This window comes from Grus americana, unplaced genomic scaffold (genome assembly GCF_028858705.1).
Source record: "Grus americana isolate bGruAme1 unplaced genomic scaffold, bGruAme1.mat scaffold_82, whole genome shotgun sequence".
Lineage (NCBI taxonomy): Eukaryota > Metazoa > Chordata > Aves > Gruiformes > Gruidae > Grus > Grus americana.
The window spans coordinates 175196-196255 of NW_026562023.1; the positions used below are offsets into that span (position 1 = coordinate 175196).

Sequence of the window (21060 nt, forward strand, 5' to 3'; positions counted from 1 at the left end):
GGGTTACTGCGGTGTCCTGGGGGGGGTCTAACCCCCCTTGATTGATCCCCAAAAACCCCAAAACCGCCTGACCGACGTCAGGATGAGCCAGGACGAGGGTTACAAAATGACGCTGCTGGAAGAGTTACAGGTAGGGGCTCTGCCGAGGGGCCCAACGTCCCCGATGCCCCCCCACCGCCCCAAACGGTTGGAAACCTCTCCCCGAAATCCCGTCGGCATTTCCCCGGAGCGCAGAGGGATGCGGAGGGGGGAGATGCTTTGTGCCGGGGAGGGCTCCCGGCGGCAGGTTCAGCGTCGTTGGTCGGAGTACGGGGCAAAACGGTTTCTAAGAGAGACGGAGACTTTCCCCGTGTCACCCGCGGGGTGTTTGACTCCCAAACCGCCCCGTGTATTCCCACTCCAACACCCACCTAATGCGCTCGAGCTTGTGATTTCGTTTAAATCGCGATTTTTTTTTTTTTTTAAAACTGCGATTTTTTTTTGAAACCGCGATTTTTTTCTTTAAACAGCGATTTTTTTTTTAAATTGCAATTTAAAGCGATTTTATTAAGCCCTTTCATCCCATACCTTTTCCCGGCTTGGGGTTTGGAGTTTCTTGGGGTTGGTTTTTTGGGGATTTTTTTTTTTTTTGGCAAAACCAAAGGGGAGCAGGATGCATTTTTGCTAAGAGGGGACGGAGGGTGGTGGAGGCCATCATCGGAGAGAGGACAGGAAAGCCACGGGCGCGTGATAATCCGGCTGCCGGGTTACGTGGGCGAGTCCGGGAGCTGGCGGGGAGTTAGCAACAGGTCGGCTCTGAAATTAATAATCGGGGACCAGCAAACTCGTTTCCAGACAGGAGCGTTTCTTCCTCTTGTTCGTTAAATTAACTGGTGCCTTTCCTGAGCATCGCTGCTGCGCGGTGGCAGGTGATGCTGTTCAGTCGAAGCAGGAATTTGGGGGATAAAAAGCAGATTTCACGTTAGTGTTTGCAGCTTAAATCGTAACAAGTTATTTATTTTCTGGCTTTGGGTTTTGTTGTTTTTTTTTTAATTAAGTCTTTTTGATTAATGCATCATTATTAGTACAACGGGCAGCATCTGCCAGCGCAGCGTTTGAAGTTTTATTTTAAATTATGGGTTTGGTTCTTTTGGGCTGTTTCCCAGTGCCCGGTGTAGCTCTTGCTTCTTGAATTTCGTCCAACAGCCCTGACAGTTCCCCAAGTTTTCTTGGTGTTTTGCTCTTCTTCAAACTTCGGTTTCAGAAATCGAGCAACTGGGTGCAAATCTCGGAGGGGTTTTTTGGGGGTTTTTTTTGTGTTTGAACGATGCTACGGGCTGTTTTATTGGGTTATGGGAAGAGAAACCTCCTCCAAGTCCGTGCTTTTAGGGCTGTGCCTGGAGGAGGAGGCACGCGGAGGCGTGATGCTCGTGGATTTGGGTGGACGCGGGGGTGGACGATGGCCGGGAGGACGTAAGGGAGCTCTGCAAACTTTTCCCTTTCCTTTCTAAACAGGGAGATGACGAAGAGGCAGTGATTGACCAAGGAAGAACGAGCAACGTCGTCAATATTCACTATGAGAAGGAGGGTTGGAAGGTGAGTCCTGCTGAGATCCCGGTGAGAGCCGCCGCCCAGCGCCTTTTCCTGTCGCACAAAGCCCTGCGAGTCCTTGCTTGGCTACTTCACGTGCAGAAAAACGTGGCGTGCTTCTAAATAATTAAGCACAGTTTTTTCTTTTTTAACGTGACGGCTTTTAACAGGGGGAGAAAGCCCCGTGGAGGCCATGTGTTGTGAGTTTTAGCCACGGGGCTCTCCAAGCGGGAGCATAATTGACGGCTGCAGACTCAGGGCTGTGGTTTTCTTTTTTTTGTTCTGGAGTTCATTATCATGGGACTGATTTGATCTTCTCTTGTCGCCTTGCGCCATACAAAGATTTTCAAAATAATTACCTTTTGTTGCTGCTCAACGAGCAATTCTGAGCGTTGTCCAGCTGAAGCTGGACTTTGAGAAGAGGTTGGATACTTTCAGGGCATTTTAGATGATCGGGAACCATCACTTGTTGTTGCTCTCTCGTTGCAAAGTTTGAGTAAAATAGGCTTGGGAAAAAAGGGCAGGTCTGTGACGTTCAGGGATCCAGTTAAAAGAAAATTAAGAGAAGTTGATGTTTCCTCCTGGGATGGCTGCACTGATTTAATTGCAGCATCTGCGTCAAGCGTCTCCGCGGTATCGAGAACGATGCAAACGCCGCTTTTTCGCAGGCCACCGGACCCTGTACGTGGGCGTGCGGATGCCGCTGGTGAGGCAAAGCCAGCGGCATCACCGTCCCCACAGCCAGAAGCATCGGGAACGGGAGAAGGACTCTGCCCCGACGGAGCAGGGCTACCACTGTAAGTCCCGCCGCAGCGTTCACTGAACTCCTCGGGGCTACGTGGGTGCTGGGGTCTTCTGCAAGCAGGTCCCCGTGCCGGTTTGAGTGGCTTGCTGTTCCTCCGGGAAAGCGGCATCATTTAGCAGGACCCTCTCTCTTTTCCCAAACTTTCCTCTTTCTTCTCTTTTTTTTTTTTTTTTTTTTATTTTTTTTAAGACAGTTAAATGCATAAAGGATTTAGGCTCGCCTTCCTCAGAGGGATCCTGGCTTTAAAAATGGAACTGTGGGGAAGGGAAGGTGCCCATGCTTATGCAGAGGTGGATTAGATGCTTCTCCTTCTCTGGGGCTCTGTGCAAGCCTGGACAGAGCCAGGGCAGAGGGGCCAGCCCGATGTTTATGGTGCCGATCGATGCCCGCTTTGCCTATGAGCGTGACGGGCCGTATTCGGGCACGGTAACGGGACGGGGCTTTGCCTTCTGCCCCCAGACACTCCGTCCCAGCGAGTGCAGTTCATCCTCGGGACCGAGGAGGACGAGCAGCACGTTCCCCATGACTTGTTCACCGAGCTGGATGAGATCTGCGTGAAAGAGGGTGAAGATGCCGAGTGGAAGGAAACGGCAAGGTAAATCCCCGCTGCCGGCCGTGGTGGGAGAGGAGTCCCCTCGCCGGCAGCACCCGCGGGCTCTGCTTTCCGCTCTCCGGGACTTTGGCAAAGCTTTTGCAGGTGCCGATGCGAGGAGCCTTCTCTCGCCGCCCTGTAGCTCTGTTAAAGGGGTTGCGGAGCTGAGGCCGTTTCCTCGCAATGGGGCTGATCGCGCCTGATGTCCGCAGGTGGCTGAAGTTTGAGGAGGACGTGGAAGACGGCGGCGAGCGCTGGAGCAAGCCCTACGTGGCCACGCTGTCCTTGCACAGCCTCTCTGAGCTGAGGAGTTGCATCATCAACGGGACGGTGCTGCTGGACATTTGTGCCAACAGCATCGAAGAGATTGCAGGTACCGCGCGCGGCGCGTCTCTGCGGGAACGGCCGAGCTCGGTTTGCCGCGGTGCCCTCCGCTCCCGAATCAAACCCTGCCCCAATGGCGCGTCCTTTTCCAGAAACCCCGCTGTGTTTTTAAGTTGGTTTTGGATGCAGGCTGGGCGTGCAACAGTCACACCAGCTTTTTCTGGTGTGTTTTTTTCCATTTTTTTTTTTTGAATGTGTAGAGTCAGACAGAAAGGCCAGACGGGGCAAGAAAATTGCATTATTTCGAATGGGAAATAATTATCTTAGCAGAGTGATGAATAAGCACTTTGCTCGTGTTTTTTTAGCAAAAGAAACTTCTTGCTTTCGCTGCAAAGGCTGAACTGTATTAAAATGTCTTGCTAAGCAAGGCTGGGCCTGTGTCAGGGGATCCTGCGTGGCACAGCCTTCCCCCGGGGGCTTCGGGGCTTGGGACCTGGGGGGGTTTCTGCTCTGACGGCTTCGTTTCCCTTTGCCATCCCCAGATATGATCCTGGGCCCGCAAGACCGGTCCACGGAGTTTGACGAGCATGTGCGGGCAAAAGTTCGAGAAGTCCTACTGAAGAAGCATCACCATCAGAATGAGAAGAAAAGAAACAACCTTCTTCCCATCGTCCGCTCGTTTGCTGATGTGAGCAAGAAGCAGTCAGACCTGCACCTCCTTGACAAGCCAGGTGAGGGTTCCTGCAGGGTTTGGCACCAGGTGAGGGTTCCTGCAGGGCTCTGGTCCCATTCGACTTGTCCTGGCAGAGGAGAAGCATCCCAATTGCTCCTTGTCCGTCTTTCTGAGTGTCTTTCTTTTTCCTACCAGCCCAAACACTCACCCCTCATCCTTCTCCTACCACTGCAGAAGCTAAAAATGGGGTGAACCACGAGAGCAACGCGATGGACTTAAGCAAGGTGAGACGCTCGTAGCTATCTTATGCCTTTAGGGCCAGATTTGGTCTTGCAAATTTGGCTGCAGAGTGCTGAGGGCTTTGCTTTTGGGGTATTTGCCTGAAAATCGCTTGTTGTGCCTAGGCGCAGCTGCATTTCATGAAGAAAATTCCCACCGGGGCTGAAGCATCCAACGTGCTCGTAGGAGAGCTGGATTTCCTTCGCCAGCCCATCGTGGCATTTGTCCGCCTGACCCCGGCTGTCCTCCTCTCGGGCATGACGGAAGTTCCCATCCCAACAAGGTCTGAAGGAGAAGCACAAAGATTTTATTTCAAAAAACCCCCACCCAACGAAAGAACATCAAGGTGCATGCATCAGTTTGGCGTCCCAAGGGAACAAGGCCAGGGGGAGCGAGGACATTTCTCCCACTCGCATCCCTTCCCTGCTGTGTCTTTCAAACCCCTTGGCCAATTTTAATGAAAATTGGCCCAAAAATTAAATTTGCCATCGGTTTTGGTGAATTTCAAATTCCTGGCGGAGTCGGTGAGCCTACGTGTCCCCTCTGGAGCTGCGCTCGGGGCTGGGGGCTCCCAGGGATTTCCTTGGGTGTCCTTTGAGCAAGGACACGTTCTTCTCGCTCATTGTGTTTTTCTTGCCCAGGTTCCTGTTTGTTTTGCTTGGACCAGAAGGCAAAGCCCATCAGTACCATGAGATCGGCAGGTCCATGGCTACTATCATGACGGATGAGGTGCGAGAAGAGAGAATTCCGGGTCATTTTTGGTTTTCTTCAGCTCTCTGCAGTAGTGAGGAAGAGGATTTGCTTCCCAACTGCCCACAGCTCTCCAGATAGCCCACCCCTCGTTCACACGCCGAAGCAAACGCACGGATTTGTATCACCCCACCTCTTGGAGGTTGAAATCCCACCCGGTGTGCATCCTGCACCTCCCCGGGGTCCCCAGCACCCTGTCCCCAGTGGTGGCGTTGCCAGGGCCAGTGAAACTTCCCCGCTTTGAGCAAAAGGGTATGGTGTGCCATGAGGGATGGGGACCTCGTGGAGGAGATGATTACAAGTACTGTGATGGACAGATTTTTCCATTTGGGGGAATATTTCCTGCCATTACAAGCAGGAAATTTGGGGAAAATGATCTTGCATTTAGCCAGGAGCTTACTGTAGTGCTTAGGACATCGGAGATGGGTTGTCCTCTGAGCAGGTTGTCTCCTGTCGGCAGGTTTTCCGTGACGTTGCCTATAAAGCCGAGAACCGGGCTGACCTCGTGGCCGGCATCGACGAGTTTCTGGATCAGGTCACGGTCTTGCCGCCAGGAGAATGGGATCCATCGATCCGAATCGAGCCCCCGAAAAACGTCCCTTCGCAGGTGGGTGCTGCGGCGGAGGGAGGCGCGAGGGGGACGGGCAGGCCGGCGGCCGGCCGGCCGGGGATGCTGTTCTGGGACCCAGATTCACCAGGTCCCAGTTTGACGCAGTCACATACCCAGACCAGAAGCCCAACAAGCCAGTGGTTACGAATCCATAGCTTTGGCTTATTTCCTTTTTAACAGGGAAAAAGGAAGATGCCAGGAGCTCTCGATGACAGTGCTTCTCACAGCAAGCCAGAGAAACACAGTGGTCCTGAACTGGAGCGCACGGGAAGGTGTGAGCTTTAATAGTTTGTGGGGTTTGTTGTTTGTTTTTTTTTTTTCTCTTTGCCTCTAGAATCGGAGCGTGCACCTTCCCTTGTAGCAGTTTTCTGGGGTTAGTTGGTTCAGTGAAGGGGCTTCACATTACCAGCTCGGTCCCCTGGGCTGGGCAGGTGAGATCTGGGCAGCTGGGCTCAGCCACAGCACCACTGCAGACAGATTTTCTTGATTTGGGGTGGAAGCAGCTGTGTAAATACCTCCAGGGAGAGCTCTGCTGCTTCTCCAAGCAAGGGACAGTTGCAGTAAGAGGGGATGGGCTTTCAGGTTTGGTCCTTTTTCTTTTTGTTGGAGGGGTTTTTTGTGCTTGCTTGGTTTCTGCCGGGTATAAAACGGCCGAAGGAGACTGCTGCTGGTTAGCAATGAAGGTTACTGTCTGCTTGGGCTTGTCCTTCTGCAGCAAAACCCCCTCTGTGTGGTCTTGCAGGGAAACAGTCTATTTGTTTTTCCTTCCTCCAGGCTCTTTGGAGGTTTGATCCTGGACGTGAAGCGCAAAGCCCCGTGGTTCTGGAGCGACTTTCGGGATGGTCTGAGCCTGCAGTGTCTGGCGTCCTTCCTCTTCCTCTTCTGTGCCTGCATGTCCCCTGTCATCACCTTCGGGGGACTGCTGGGGGAGGCGACCGACGGCCACATCGTGAGCAGCTCTCTTGGGTGGCGTGGGGGAGCGCAAAACTCATGCAAAATCTTCGCTGCAGTGAATTTGCTTTGGGTTTTTTTCTTCTTTTTCCCATTGATTTATTTCCTCGCCGCTGCCTCTTCCCTGGACAGAGTGCCATGGAGTCACTGCTGGGCGCATCCATGACCGGCGTGGTGTATTCCCTCTTTGCTGGCCAACCTCTCACCATCCTCGGCAGCACTGGACCCGTCCTCGTGTTCGAAAAGATCCTCTACAAATTTCAGTTTGTTTTCTGTGTCGCAGACGTTGCACGCTGCTGCTTTAGTATGTGATGGTGCAAGAGCCCTTGGTCTCTGAAGGATGGATGAGGTTGTTTGGGGGTTTTAGGGTTAAAATGAAGCAGGAAGAGGAGAAGCCATAAGGATGGGGATCCTTGTGTTGTGATGAGTTTGATGTGAGATGAGACACCCTGATTGCAATTCAATTTATTCTTCAGCCCCAGCTTGCTGGTAGCAGGTGACTGGGTGCAAAATCAGCCGGGGTTTTGGTGTTAGGGCATGGGGGTGATGTGGGAGGACACCACCTTCCACAAAGGGCCCTGACCTCAATTAGCCTCCAAGGCCTTAACACAAGCTAATTGTTAAATAACAATCATGAAATAATTGGCCTCTCCTCCTGCAGGTCCGCACCCTGCACCGCAGCCCCAAGGCTGTCTGTAGTAGGACATGGAAAGTGCATTTACCACCTGCAGCCTTGACGTGCTCCTAAATTGCTCGTGATTTTCCCCGAAGGAAGGCACGGCTCGGCGCCTCTTCCTGGCCTTTCCAGCCTTTGTTTGATTTTGGTTTCCCAGGGAGTACGCGCTCTCCTATCTCTCTCTGCGGGCCTGCATCGGGCTGTGGACTGCCGCCTTCTGCATAGTGCTGGTGGCCACCGACGCCAGCTGTTTGGTGTGCTACATCACCCGCTTCACCGAAGAAGCCTTCGCCTCCCTCATCTGCATCATCTTCATCTACGAGGCTCTGGAGAAGCTGAGTCACCTGCGAGAGACCTACCCTGTGCACATGCACAGCAAGCTCGACTTCCTCACCGTCTACTAGTGAGTTTTTCTTTTCCTCCTAAAAGGCTGCTGCCCCTTGGCAGGAGCTCAGGGCTGCACCTCCATTGCCTTTCCCTCACCCTCGTCTTGGCTTTTCTCCTCCCAGCTGTAAGTGTGAGGCACCAAGCCATCCCAGCAACGCAACCCTGCGTTTCTGGGAGAGCAACGAGATCGACGTGTCTGGCATCGCCTGGGAAAACCTCACGGTGACTGTAAGTGCCCCAAGCCACTACTTCCGCGGCCGCGGGGTCCAGGGGCATTCACATTTTGCAAAAGTCAGAGCCCTTCGGGTGATGAGGGGCTTCAGACTGTGCTAGTGCTGCTCTGCAAAGGCATTCTTTAAATCTAACGTGTGGTTTTAACCCGCTTGGTCCTGGGAAGGAGAGTCCACCTTGTCCCCCCAACATCGTGGGTAATAACTGTCCTCCTTGACCCTGTCGCAGGACAATTTTTCTGACCAGGAGCAAGGTTAAGTGGGTGGTTTGATTCTTGTAGAAGTTGGAGGACTTAAGTTCCTGCTTGAAGGTAGTCCTTAGCTTCCTTACTTGGTTCCTAAGAACTCCAGTCCTTGCTTGCTTACTCAGCACTGTCTGTAGGTCCATGCATAAATTTGCACGTCTGAGCAGCCTCTCGGGCTGCTGTTGCTGGAAGCAAAGCCCAGGCATAGGATGGGAGGCTCTTCAGGACATCTTCATCCCCTCTTGGCCGTGTCCTGGGAGCCCTTCGCTGGGAAGGGACGATTCGTCTCTTCTCCTTGCCTTCCGCGGTTGTCTTAGCCCTCCTTCCCTGCTCCCTCTTTCTCTATCCCCAAGAACTTCCAGTGTTTCCTTCCCCTCTTGGCGTCTTCTTCAGCCACGGTTGCCTGCCATTCGAGCGGAGGATGTGCCATGGGTCTGTGATATGGTGTCCCATCACATCTCGCCTCTCCGCTCTCCTCTGTGCGGTTCGATGTGTCACTTGTTCAGCTGCTGCTCATTCAATATAAATCTCCGTCAGCAGCAGCAGCAGCAGCAGCAGCAGTTACAAGGTCATGGATCTTGGACCAAGATCCTCAAAAGCCCCGAGTTATCCCAGGTTTCCTTGCCGCACGTGCACTACCTTTGTGTCCTGACGCTCTGTTTCTCCAGGAATGTCGGTATTTGCATGGAGAGTTTCACGGACCTGCCTGTGGACGCAACGGCCCCTACGCGCCTAATGTCCTCTTCTGGTGCTGCATCCTCTTCTTCTCCACCTTTGTCCTGTCGAGCTTCTTGAAGAAGTTTAAAAGCAGCCGTTACTTCCCAACCAGAGTAGGTAGAAGATGGTGGCCGGCAGCAGTCTCCACACTCATTTCCCAAAATGGCTTTCCCGGAGCGCTAAGCAGTATTTGCCACCGCTTGGTCAAGCTGGGAAACATTGACCTTGAAGGCCAAACTCTCCAGCAGCTTGGATGTCCCTCCCTCGTTTCCATGAGTGCTAAACGACCGTGGCGTTTCCCACCTGCCTCGCGACCTGCCCCCGAGCGATATTTTGCTCAGGCAGTGGGAAAAGAGGTCTTCCAAAGTTGTGGGGGTTTATTTGCCTTTTTTTTTTTTTTTTTTTTTTAACCTTCTGTGCATTATGCTCAAGGGGAAAGTTGGTTCAAATGAGGAGCTGCCATAGGAAAAGACACTTTTTCTTCCTTTTGAGGAACATACGATGCCTCAGTGCGCCTTATTCCCATTTTAGCTGTGAGCGTGGCTGCAGTGGCAGCCATCTGCTTCCTTATTTTTTAATATTTTTTTTACTTAAGGTTTGAATTCAAACAACCCTCTTCCACCTAATTAAACTCTTTTTTTTTTTATTGTCTGACACCAGCTCTCACAGAGACAAGCACAGCAACAGTAGCTAACCAAGGGATTTGGCTGCATGTCCTCAGAGTGGTGGGATTTTGTTAACCAGCCTTAATGTTGTTGATGTCTCTCATTTTTCCATCTCATGTTGCGGCCCCCTTTGCGATGCCCCTTTCAGCTCTGGTTTCTTGCCCCAGGTGCGGTCCACAATAAGTGACTTTGCTGTTTTCCTCACCATCGTCATCATGGTGCTCATTGACTTCATGACTGGGATCCCGTCACCGAAGCTCCACATCCCCCATATGTTCAAGGTAGGGGGGGTGTTATGGCACGGAGCGGGTTTCACCAGGGCAGGACAGGGCTGAGTCTGGAGGAGATGCTGGTGGTGTGACCATCTCCTCCTCCACCTCCAAGTGCATCGTTTCCTCCTGGAAATGAGAAGACAGCCCCAAAACTAGGTACCTGCAGGAGAAATAGCTACAGGTGCTTGCAAAGAGGATGCTGGCACTGTTGAGCCCCGGGGTGACGTGAAACCAGGGCTGGGAGATGCTGTGACACGGGGATGGAGGGGAAAATCCAAGCCGGTGAAGTAGCTGGGCTGGGAGACGAGGCTGATGTGTGTGCTTTGTTGCAGCCTACCAGAGACGACCGCGGGTGGTTCATCAACCCCATAGGACCCAACCCTTGGTGGACGGTGGTGGCTGCGCTCATCCCAGCTCTGCTTTGCACCATCTTGATATTCATGGACCAGCAGATCACGGCTCTTATCGTGAACAGGAAGGAGCACAGGCTGAAGGTAAGGGGCTGCAGGAGACAACCCCATCCGCAACCCGCTCTGGGCTGCAGGTACGGGGAGAAGCTCCAATTCCAAATGCCTTGTGAAGGCATTGGTTTGGAACAACGTCAGGCAGCGTGGCAAGATGGTCTCCTGGCTTAATGATGACACAGGGAGCAAACGACAACAGGGGAGTTCAGATGAGCAATCTTTCGGAGGAGCATATTAAGCTTAGAGCGTTGTAGAAGCACGCTTTTGTTTTAAAATGTCAGCAGCAGCTGGGGAACGAATCATTTTGATGTGCTGCCAGGGATAACTGAGAGTCATATCTTACTCGCAAGTGGTAGAAATGTCTTTATGAATGAAAAATAGTAAGGTGGTTTTTTGGTTGAGAAGTAGATACAAACTCCCCAAATCCACTTTGTCTGAACTGCTGCCGGATTGTCATGCAAGGTGCTTGCGCAAAGACTGGATACATCCTTATTTGTTTCCAGTTCGTGTTTTCAATTTTCAAGACGTCGACTTGAGCTCCTACAGGGTTGTTTGGGTCTGACTTGCGACGTTGTCCTTGCTCTTGTCCCGTGAGATGCTCTGTTTCTTGTTTCGCTCCGCGCAGAAAGGATGCGGGTACCACCTGGACCTCTTCATGGTGGCCGTGATGCTGGGGGTGTGCTCCGTGATGGGGCTGCCGTGGTTTGTGGCTGCGACCGTCCTGTCCATCACCCACGTGAATAGCCTCAAAGTAGAGTCTGGCTGCTCAGCTCCAGGAGAACAGCCCAAGTTTCTGGGGATACGAGAGCAGAGAGTCACTGGCTTGATGATCTTTGTGCTCATGGGCTGCTCATTCTTCTTCACTTCGGTGTTAAAGGTAAGAGGAAAATGGAAACCACCCAACAACCGCGAGCTTTTTGGAGGTTATGCAAAACTAGTCCCCTTTCTCCAGGCCTGAGTAGCTGTGGAGCAGAGGAGGAGGTGATCCCAAACCTTGGGGCTCGATCCGTGGTGGGAACCACCCTCGGTTGCACTTTCCAGCCCTTCAGACCCCAGTTTGGCACGCTCGAGCCAAGCGAGCAAGCCAACTGCTTGGATTTTCAGATGTCTTTCAGGCCCACCCGTGTTTATGGGTTACGATGAAGCGTATTTAGAGCAGTACCTCTGCTCTTTCAACCAGGCAGCACGTTACCGGTTGCAATTTGTTCCCCCAGATGCCTCGGAACAGCCGTTCCCAGTAGCTAAACGCGCTGAAATCGTCCCCGTGGGCTTCCTTGCGTGTTGCCACAAGAACACGTACAAATGTTTTTCTACCGTCGCAGAACGCGGCATATGGTAGCATGGGCGAAATCACCTATTTTCCTCCAACCTTTCTGGAAAACAGGATTATTCTGATGAAGTGTAACTCAAAAGCTCAGCCTAAAGCAGAGCATTAAATCATTCGCACGCACAAAATCTCTGATGGTTAAAATGCGACACCTCTCTAACCCTGTGGAAGCTGGAAGGCTTTAGGCAATTTTAGGCAGGGACTGTAGAAGAGAGCGGTAATACTGAAAATGCAATTTGAAAACAAGAATGCACTAACTTCTGTATTTATTTTTGGAGTTTATACCAATGCCTGTGCTTTATGGCGTCTTTCTCTACATGGGTGTGTCGTCGCTCAGAGGAATTCAGGTACGGCCTCTTTTACAGCGTGTTGGGTCCCTGGTATTTCATCTCTATAGAAGCAGGTAAAAAAAGCAGGGGCATGGGGGGAAAAATCCCTCTCCGAAAGCAAGCGATCAAAATATTTTGTGTAAGAAAAAGATTGGAGGAGGCACAGGAGGTGTATAGGGCCGGGAGGACCGGGCAAGTTCAGGGCAGGTTACGGGAAAATGGGGGAATTCAGCGCGAAGGGAAGGCGATTTCTGTGGCTGGTGGAAATCCTTGCTGGGGGATTCAGCGTGCTGAGAAACGCTGAGAACAGAATAACGGGGAATAATTGCAGTTCGGTGGGCAGCTCTCGCGGGCAAGCCGGTTTATAGATGGAGCGGAGGGAAAATTGGGTGCTGCTCGCAGAGGAACGCGGTGGGATCCAGGATTTCTCATTGCAAGTGAGATCCTGAACACTCCCTCCGCGTCTCCCCGGGGCCAGAAACTTCTCACTGTTATTTTACAGTTCTTCGATCGCTTGAAGCTGTTTGGGATGCCGGCGAAACACCAGCCGGATTTCATCTACCTGCGGCACGTCCCCTTGCGAAAGGTGCATTGCTTCACCATGATCCAGCTGATCTGCCTCGTCCTGCTCTGGGCCATCAAGGTGTCGCGTGCCGCCATCATCTTCCCCATGATGGTAAGAGCCGGTGCTGCTCGGCGTCGGGGTGTTTGTAGCGTCGGAGCGAGCTGTGGCATCATCTCTGACCTCGCTGCACCTTCCCTCTTATTCGTGAAGGTTTTGGCTCTCGTTTTTGTCCGGAAAGTGATGGATTTCTGCTTCTCGAAGCGAGAGCTCAGCTTTCTGGATGACCTTATGCCAGAAAGCAAGCAGAAGAAGTTGGACGATGCCAAAAATGAAGCCAAAGAAGAAGAGGTGAAGCTTGCTGGGTGCTCGGGGCCGGGCGTCTCCCTCGGGCTGTGAGATTGCCTCTTTCTGCCACAGCTCGTCTTTAAATGTCGGGGCAAGATCAGAACTAAACAGAAACGGATCCTAATAGCCTGGATCACACATCGTAACCTTTTGTCCTAAATTAGCAGTGAGCTTAACACTTGACTAGAGGTATAATTTTAAAAATGAGTCCTATAATAAAGATTATTATTATTATTATTATACCCTGCTGCACTGATAGCTAAAGCTGCCGCAGGTCAGGAGGAGAGGACAGCGTGCAACGTCTTTACTGGGTGCTGAGTTTATCTCCGCTTTGATTAAAGACCGAGAACTTGATTTGTCCCTTTTCCGTCAGGAGTCCCAGAAGGTGATGGAAGCTGCTGCTGCAAATTGGGTTCAACTGAAAGTGGGGAAGACCAGCGACTTGGATATCCCACAGCAAAGCAGCGACAGGTAAAGTGCCACCAAGCGCCAGGACCCCCGGCAAGATTCGTTTGAAGGTGTTTGGCACCGTCTTTATCGAGCGTCCCTCGGTAAAGCGGTCCGCTCGGCGGGAAAATCAAATTTCTGGGCAGGGCTGCCGGAGGCGATGGCGGGGCTCTGCCCCTGCGCAGAGCGGCTGCACAACTCCCATTTAACCCCCAAAACTTGCATCATCAGTGACTTTAGGGTAGCAGGAGATCCTCATATTTAAGAAAGAGGTGGTGTAGGCACGACCTGTAGCAGCAGTGGCTTAGGAGCCCGCTCCAGGGCTAAACGCCAGCAAGAGCCTTTGCCTGGAGCTGTTGTTCTACAGGCTTGCCTCCCGAAACTCCTCATCCAGCAAAACCTCCGGTGCTTACGCTGAGCTTTGGTTCCCCGGGCCCCCCTGGTCCTCTTGCTGGTGCTAACGCACTTGGCGGCAGCAGTTCCCGTAATCACGGATTGCGATGTAAAATATTTATTGCAGGACCGATCCTTCCGAGATTAATATCTGGGATGAAATGTCGAAAACGACCGTGTGGAAGACTCTCCCTATGAACACAGAAACAGTCTGAATTTGGGGAGGAAAAAGGTAAAGGACCGCATGTGAGCGTGACGAGATGCGCGCGTACGGTTTTCCCGTGCTTCGGCCGGCAATGCTGAGCAAACGAGCAGCGGCGAGGACGGTGGCACGCCAGCCAGCTCCTCTCTGCCGCGGTGGTCCCACGAACGGGGCTCAAACCCCATCTTCCACTGATGATGCTCTCCCTTTTTTTTTTTCCCATTCTTCCCCCTCCCCAGTTTTTATGTTTAGGAATCTTGACTTTGAAGGAGAGGAGCGAGAACGTGACTCAGGGATGTGCCAACGCGGACACGGGGAGAAACTGCTTTTTTTTTTTCCAGTTGGAGGATTCCCATTAAAGCCATGCAGACGTCTTCAGTTATCCTTGGTGTGCTTCAGGCATTCAGTATCTCTAGACCAGCAAACTGAGGTGCACATCACGGTCAATGGGAGTTCGGTGTTGTTGAGCCTCCGGGCGTACGTGCGTGTGTTTGTTGCGGTTGCGTAGTGGTAGAGGGACTGCTAGCGCTTTATCATTCAGTGCTATTTTTTTAATACCCAATTCCTCCTCTCCTTTCTCTTTTTTTTCCAAATATAAACTCATGTTTATGTTCCAAATAGTTTTCTGTTATACTTGACGCCTTCTCCGTTTTCTTCTTTATCACGGCCGGGTTTTTGGTCTGGTTTGGGGTCCAGGCTTTCGTTCACTCCTACGTCCCTTACAGGTAGGAGAGGGATGTCCTGCCTGGCGGGGCAGCCTAAGGAGCGTCCGAGCAGTTGGGCTAAGGCGAAGGAAAAGCGTTTGCTCCCTGCCCTCCAGTTTTACAGCATTTTACTTTATTTTAATTTTCATTTTTATTTTCTTTTTATTTTCTTTTTGACTTTTATTTTTCTTTTATTTTAATTTTTATTTTTTTTATTTTTATTTTATTTTAATTTTATTTTTATTGTATTTATTTTCTTTTCCTTTGGCTCTGCCATCAGCCTGGAAGCTGCAAAATGCAGAAATGCCCCTTTCTTGTCCCCTGGCCGTAAACCGAATATAAGGGACCACTTAAAATCGAATACTTTGAATACAGCGTATGGTTTTGGGAACGGCCAGGTGAGACCTGGGGCTCTGCGTCCCTGGGCTGCCCCCCCGTTGTTCCTCCGCTTTCCTTCCTTTTACCTCCCTGGGACTCTAGGGGTTGGTTGTTTTGGTTTTTCTTTTTTCAGCCCTGTCCTTGCAAAGTCTTTTCTCTCGCAGGGTGGGACGAGCTGGGAGGAAAGCGGGAAGCTGCCTTCTCCTCCTCCCTCTCCCTGCCTCTTTGCAGGAACAAGCTGTTCAGCAGAGACGGTTCTCGTGCCCCCTTCACGTTTTGGGGGGGTCCTTGGGCTGCGGCGTCACCCCAGGCACATGCGGTCGAGTCGGGTGGCCCTGGAGCCTGGGAGGAGAGGACAACCCAGAAGAAAAGGTCCCCTTGCAGCCCTGCACCTTGCTGGGGGCTCAGCACCTGCTCCAGGCTCTTGGCGGCTGCGGCCGCTGCCCCGCGCCCAGCTGGGACGGGCGCACGAACCCTCCTGCCATCGGCTTCTCCCATCCGCCGCGGGAACCGTTTTGTGCATCAAACCGACCCAAAGTGACGTGCGGGTGGGGAAAAGAAAATGTGAAATGGCTCTGTAAGGGTGAGAGCGGCACATCACCGAGCAGGGCCAAAATCGGACGCTTTTACGGGATGGGGCTTTGCAAACCGTAGTTTGACGGTTGCCGGCATGGCGGGGTGACCGGTGGAGGGGGAGGAAACTGATTTAGCTCTTCAAAAAGGAGGGGAGGCCAAAAAAAAAAAAAAAAAAAAAGCAAAGGGGGTGGGGTGCTTGGAGGAAGGGAAAGGTGCAAAGCCTGGGTTTTCTCGCTGCTCTTCCTCCGTGCACCTCCCGTCCACGCTGCCTTCCTGTGCTGCTCCCCCGTGCCGTCCCTCCCTCCCCAGGGAGAAAAGGTCGCAGTGGGGGAGAGCCCTGAGCTCTCCACCAGTTGGAAAATAAACTTGAATTCCCGTGGAGGTAGAAGCATTAAGCCGGTGACGGGCATGGGCGTGGAGCTGGGCGGTTGTGGTACCAGTCCCCTTGCTGCCCTGTCCCTAAATGAAATTATTTGGCTTCTCGTAGCGGCCAGTTTTTCTTTTGTCCTTGTTCTTTTCCGTAAGAGGAGAGCGCAGGGCTGGACTCGGCTCCCTCCTGGCAGGGGCCGGAGGCTGGGATTGTTCCCTGCGCGTGCCTGGCGTCTCTTCGGCTCGGAAAGAAAGAAAAGACAGAAACCCACCCGGGAAGGAAAACGGGGCCGGGCTGAACGAAGAGCGGGCTGGGGCCAGCTCCGCCGGGATCTGCATCTCCCCTGGCCTCAGGGGGCTGCGAAAATTTGGCAGCTGCCTGGGCAGTTCCTTATTTAAAAAGCAAACCAGGCTTCCTCGGCGCGCCCCAGCTTCTCCATTTGGAGCTTTGGCTACTTACAGGGCTAGATTTTTCTTTTTTCTTTTTTCTGTATTTATTGTCATTTTAAACTTTTTTTTTATTTAAATGAAAGCTGATGTCTTACTTTCTAACGTGACTCTGGGTCATCTCAATGGTGTTTGGAACCCCCCAGCCTGGCTGGAGACCCAGCGCTCCGGCTGCCTGCCCCCATTAGACACCAGAAACCCAGGGATGGCTCCTTATTTTGGGAGGATTTAATATTGCCCTGTGCAGAGGAAAATTATACGAGGGGGGGAAAAAACCCTCTCAAAGGTGTTCCTGGAATCGCTTTCTGACTGAAAAAAAACCCCATCCTTGAAGTGACCCGTGACGCTTTGGTTGGTAGCAAAGCCCCTTTGCCATCGATGCAGGATGGGTGCTGGGTGTTTTCCTCATCTTTGGTGCCTTAAAACAGCTCCCCAGATCTCCCGGGAGCCCCTTCGAAAGAAGTTTCCTAAAATGTAGGTGCATGGAAATCCCTAAGGGGGGAAAAAAGATGTAAAAAGGTAATAAATAAGGTGCTGGCACTTTTTCTTTTTTTAAATTTTATTTCATTTTTTTCCCCCATTTAGAAATACAGACACTATTTTTTCATTTTGGAGATGCTGAAATATATTTATTTTATGGTAAGAGATGATCTAGTTTGGAAATGCTCCGTGTTGTAAATAAAACTGGGGGAGGTTGGAATCCTTTGAGCATATCTGTGTTATTTATCACTTTGAATCTTTGTGTGTTTTGTTTTGTTTTGTTTTGTTTTAATTATTATTTGATTGATTTTGGGTTCCTTCTGTGAAACTCAAATAATATAAATCTGTGTCGCCGTCTCGTGGGTCCCGTGCGTGAAGGGTTGATGTTGGCTGACGGGTCCACCCGCCTGAGCCGTGTCTGTCTGATTTTTCTCTTGTCACCCATTGAACGTAATGGGAAAAGAATATAATAAAAGTCTCGTGTGTCTTGCTGTGCCGCTCCCGAGTCTTTTAAAGGGAGGAGAGGAGTTGGAGGCATCTTTGGAGCTTTTTAAGGGGGGGTTTGGTGTGGGCAGCGCTGATTTGGGGGAAATCCATCTCCCTGGGATGTTGGGTCAGGAACCAACCGATTGGGGAAAGAGTTGAAATCAGTGGGTTTGAGGTTTTATTTATTTATGTAATTTAAAAAAAAAAAATTTCTTTTAATTTCTCTATGCAAGTGATGGCAATGAGCTCTGTGTTGCAGGAGGGAGGGGACAGCAGCATCACCCACGTCACCTCTGCCAGACCGGGGGTGTGCGGGGAGTTCAGAAATGGGACTTGGGGGGGTGAAGGTGTTGGTACAGGAGAGAAGTCGCCCCATCCAGAGTGAGCAGATCCTCCCCCCTGCCTTTTGTGGCTTTTTTTGGACCATTTGCAACACAATTAATTACCATTCAATCCAAAGGTTCTAGTTATCTTCCTTTTTTTTTTTTTTTTTTTTTTTAATTTCTTTCCAAATCCCCTCTGGCACAGGTCTGTGGGGTCAGGCAGGTTCATCCCGATCACCCTTTTACCTAAAACTCGAGGAATTGAGAGAAAAATGGGGCACTTGAGCCAAGCCGGGGATCGGAGCCTGGTGCCTCAAAATCCCCCGGGACCAGCGGCGCGCGGGATCCCGATGGGATGCTCGGAAGCATTGGAGACGTCACCAACCGGCTGCCGGATTTAACAAAGGTTTTATTACGGTTTAGGGAAAGCCGCAGGATCTACAGCGCCCTCGGAGCTGTTAGAGAGAAAATGAAGCCGGAGAAATGCAGGTTTGAAGGGAAGGCTGATCCGCGGGTGCAAATTTTCGGAGGAGGTGACTGGGAAACACCGAAGGGATTGATTGATGCGGCTGCGTGTGATGGATAAATCCTTCCCGTGGAGCATCCCATCGCTGGCAGTGATGGACGGGTGCAACTATCCCCAGGCTGATGCTGCTGGAAAGCTGATGTTGCCGTTTAATTGTACCTTCAAAATAAAAAGCAAACAACCACCAAACAGTTTCACGGACTAGAAACTCCCCCTAACATCAGTTTAGGAGCTTGGGAACAGCGGATTTTCTCGTTCGCAAAGGAGCAAATGCTTTGCTTCGACGAGACCGCAACGTGGTAATATCCCCTGTAAATGCAAACGATCCCGCCGCGTTGAGACTGAAATGAAATGCAAAACGTCAGCACGGAGCACGGCAAGAACAAAACAGCCTCTTCCCATCGTAAATTATCAACTCTCCCCCAAAGCAGCTTAATTTTCCTTGTTTTATTTTATTACGAGTAAACACCAGAGAAGCCCCGTGAGCCAGCAAAAATGAGAAGCAGCGTCAGGCGTAGGAAGCCAGACTCTGACTTTGCACCACACCCGCTGATTTGTGGCTACGTTTTGAAATGATTCCTTTATTTGTTTTTAATGGGCCACGTCTGCTGTTTGGGCTGACTTACGTGAGCGGTGGGAACGCGGCCGGGAAGGGGACGCCACGGGGCTCCTCCTTCGGGGACCTCTTTGCGGAGCTGCCGAATATAAGAAAACAGGTGGAGAGAAAACTTCTAAAACTGCGTTATCGACTGGGATCGTGGCGTGGTGGGAGGTTATTTCCCAGCGTGGTCCCCTTCCCCTCTCCTCTTTTTACCTGTACCGCTTGGTGTTGATGAGCCAGTGCACAAAGTCCTTGGCCTTCATCTTGTCCAGGTAGCGGGTGAAGTCGCTGGTGAAGGTGCCTTCCGAGTGTCGCTTGATGTTGGAGGCGAAGCTTTGGGCGCTTTGGGATTCGTACGACTGCCATCCGCTCGGGAGAGAAGGATGGGGGAAGAAAATGTGGTTTAATGCACGTGGTGGCATCCTGCATTCTCCCTGCGGGAGGTGCCCAGAGCGGGGGTTGTGTCCTGTAAAGTACTTTACTGTGTGCAGCATCCTCCAGAAAAGCTCTAATAATAAAGAAAAATAATTTGCAGTCTCGGGAGGGTCTGCCAAGCCAGGCCAGGGTTGTCCCCGCCATCATATATACGCACTATCCTATCCCATATTATTTGCCCTACTCCTTGCTCGGCTGTGGTGGGTTCATGCCTGGGAGGGAGGGAGGGAGGGAGGGAGCGTGGTGCCGCCCCGAGGTTTAGATCAACCTCCTCCAGCTCCAGGACAGAGAGCTGACATTGGGGTCCCCCCCTTCCACAAATTCCCCCCGGCAGAAGATCCCCAAAGGATTTTCCTCCCACACAGCTGCCGGCATGGAGCGGGGCTCAGCACCCAGCCCAAATGTGTTGGGTTTGTGTGGCAAGGTTTTGGTAGCGGGGGGGGCTACAGGGGTGGCTTCTGTGAGAAGCTGCCAGAAGCTTCCCCTGTGTCTGACAGAGCCAATGGCAGCCGGCTCCAAGATGGACCCGCCCCTGGCCAAGGCCGAGCCAATCAGCGCCTCTGTGAGAACATATTTAAGAAGGAAAAAAAACCAGTTAGAGAGAGCTTTTGCAGCGGGAGAGAGGAGTGAGAAGCTGTAAGAAACTCTGCAGACACCCAGGTCAGTGCAGAAGGAGGGGCAGGAGGTGCTCCAGGCACCGGAGCAGAGATCCCCCTGCAGCCCATGGTGAAGTTCATGAAGGACTGTAGCCCGTGGGAGAGGCTCCATGTAGGAGCAGGGGAACAATGAGAGGAGTCCTCCCCGTGAGGAGGAAGAAGCGGCAGACTCAAAGATTAATTAGAGTTGTACATTTTTTATCTTTGCTGGATGCCTTAGCACTTCAGGGGGAGTAAAATGCCACCCCCCACCCCCCCCTCATTTGCTGAAACTTTGGCTTTTGTTTGCCTGTCACCACGCACTTTCAGTGCTCTGGTTTAAATTCTTTGGTGGCATCTCCATGCGAGGCTCGCTGCGATTTCGGGGATGCTGTGGTGGCCGGGGAAGGGCGATGAGATGCTCGGAGCATCTCGCCACGGACCCGGAGGTCCCCACTTGTCCCGTTTCCTCCCACGTTTGCTCCTGAAGCTTTAAAACTTAATAATATAAAAGCAGCGGGGGATCTGAGCCGCCCCGTAATGGGTATTTTCCCAAGGGTTTGCGCCTCAGTCGTATGTTGGCAGCTTGTGCTGTGAAACACACCAAAACGCCGCTTATGCCTTTCGCCCCGGCGTTTACACCCCATTTCTCTCCTCCGGGTAGGTTTGGTTCAAAACAGAGCTGGTTTCTCCCCATCCACTAAGTTTTCCAAGCAGGATGAGTTTTGGGGTTGCGTGGCTTTAAATAACCGCCCATGCCCAAGATTCCGATTCCAAGAAACGGTCACTTTTTGTGTACCTGGAGTTGGTACACAGCGGGCGACACTGAGCTCCTCTCGGTGAGGGTTACTGCGGTGTCCTGGGGGGGGTCTAACCCCCCTTGATTGATCCCCAAAACCCCAAAACCGCTGACCGACGTCAGGATGAGCCAGGACGAGGGTTACAAAATGACGCTGCTGGAAGAGTTACAGGTAGGGGCTCTGCCGAGGGGCCCAACGTCCCCGATGCCCCCCCGCCCCGCCCCAAACGGTTGGAAACCTCTCCCCAAAATCCCGTCGGCATTTCCCCGGAGCGCAGAGGGATGCGGAGGGGGGAGATGCTTTGTGCCGGGGAGGGCTCCCGGCGGCAGGTTCAGCGTCGTTGGTCGGAGTACGGGGGCAAAACGGTTTCTAAGAGAGACGGAGACTTTCCTGTGTCACCCGCGGGGTGTTTGACTCCCAAACCGCCCCGTGTATTCCCACTCCAACACCCACCTAATGCGCTCGAGCTTGTGATTTCGTTTA

General features: G+C 52.0%; 1 pseudogene; it reads left to right on the top strand.

Annotated features, from left to right (window-relative positions):
• The first annotated feature begins 1488 nt into the window (after window positions 1-1488).
• LOC129201182 (electroneutral sodium bicarbonate exchanger 1-like) lies at window positions 1489-13830 on the top strand (annotated as a pseudogene).
• The last annotated feature ends 7230 nt before the right edge of the window (window positions 13831-21060 follow it).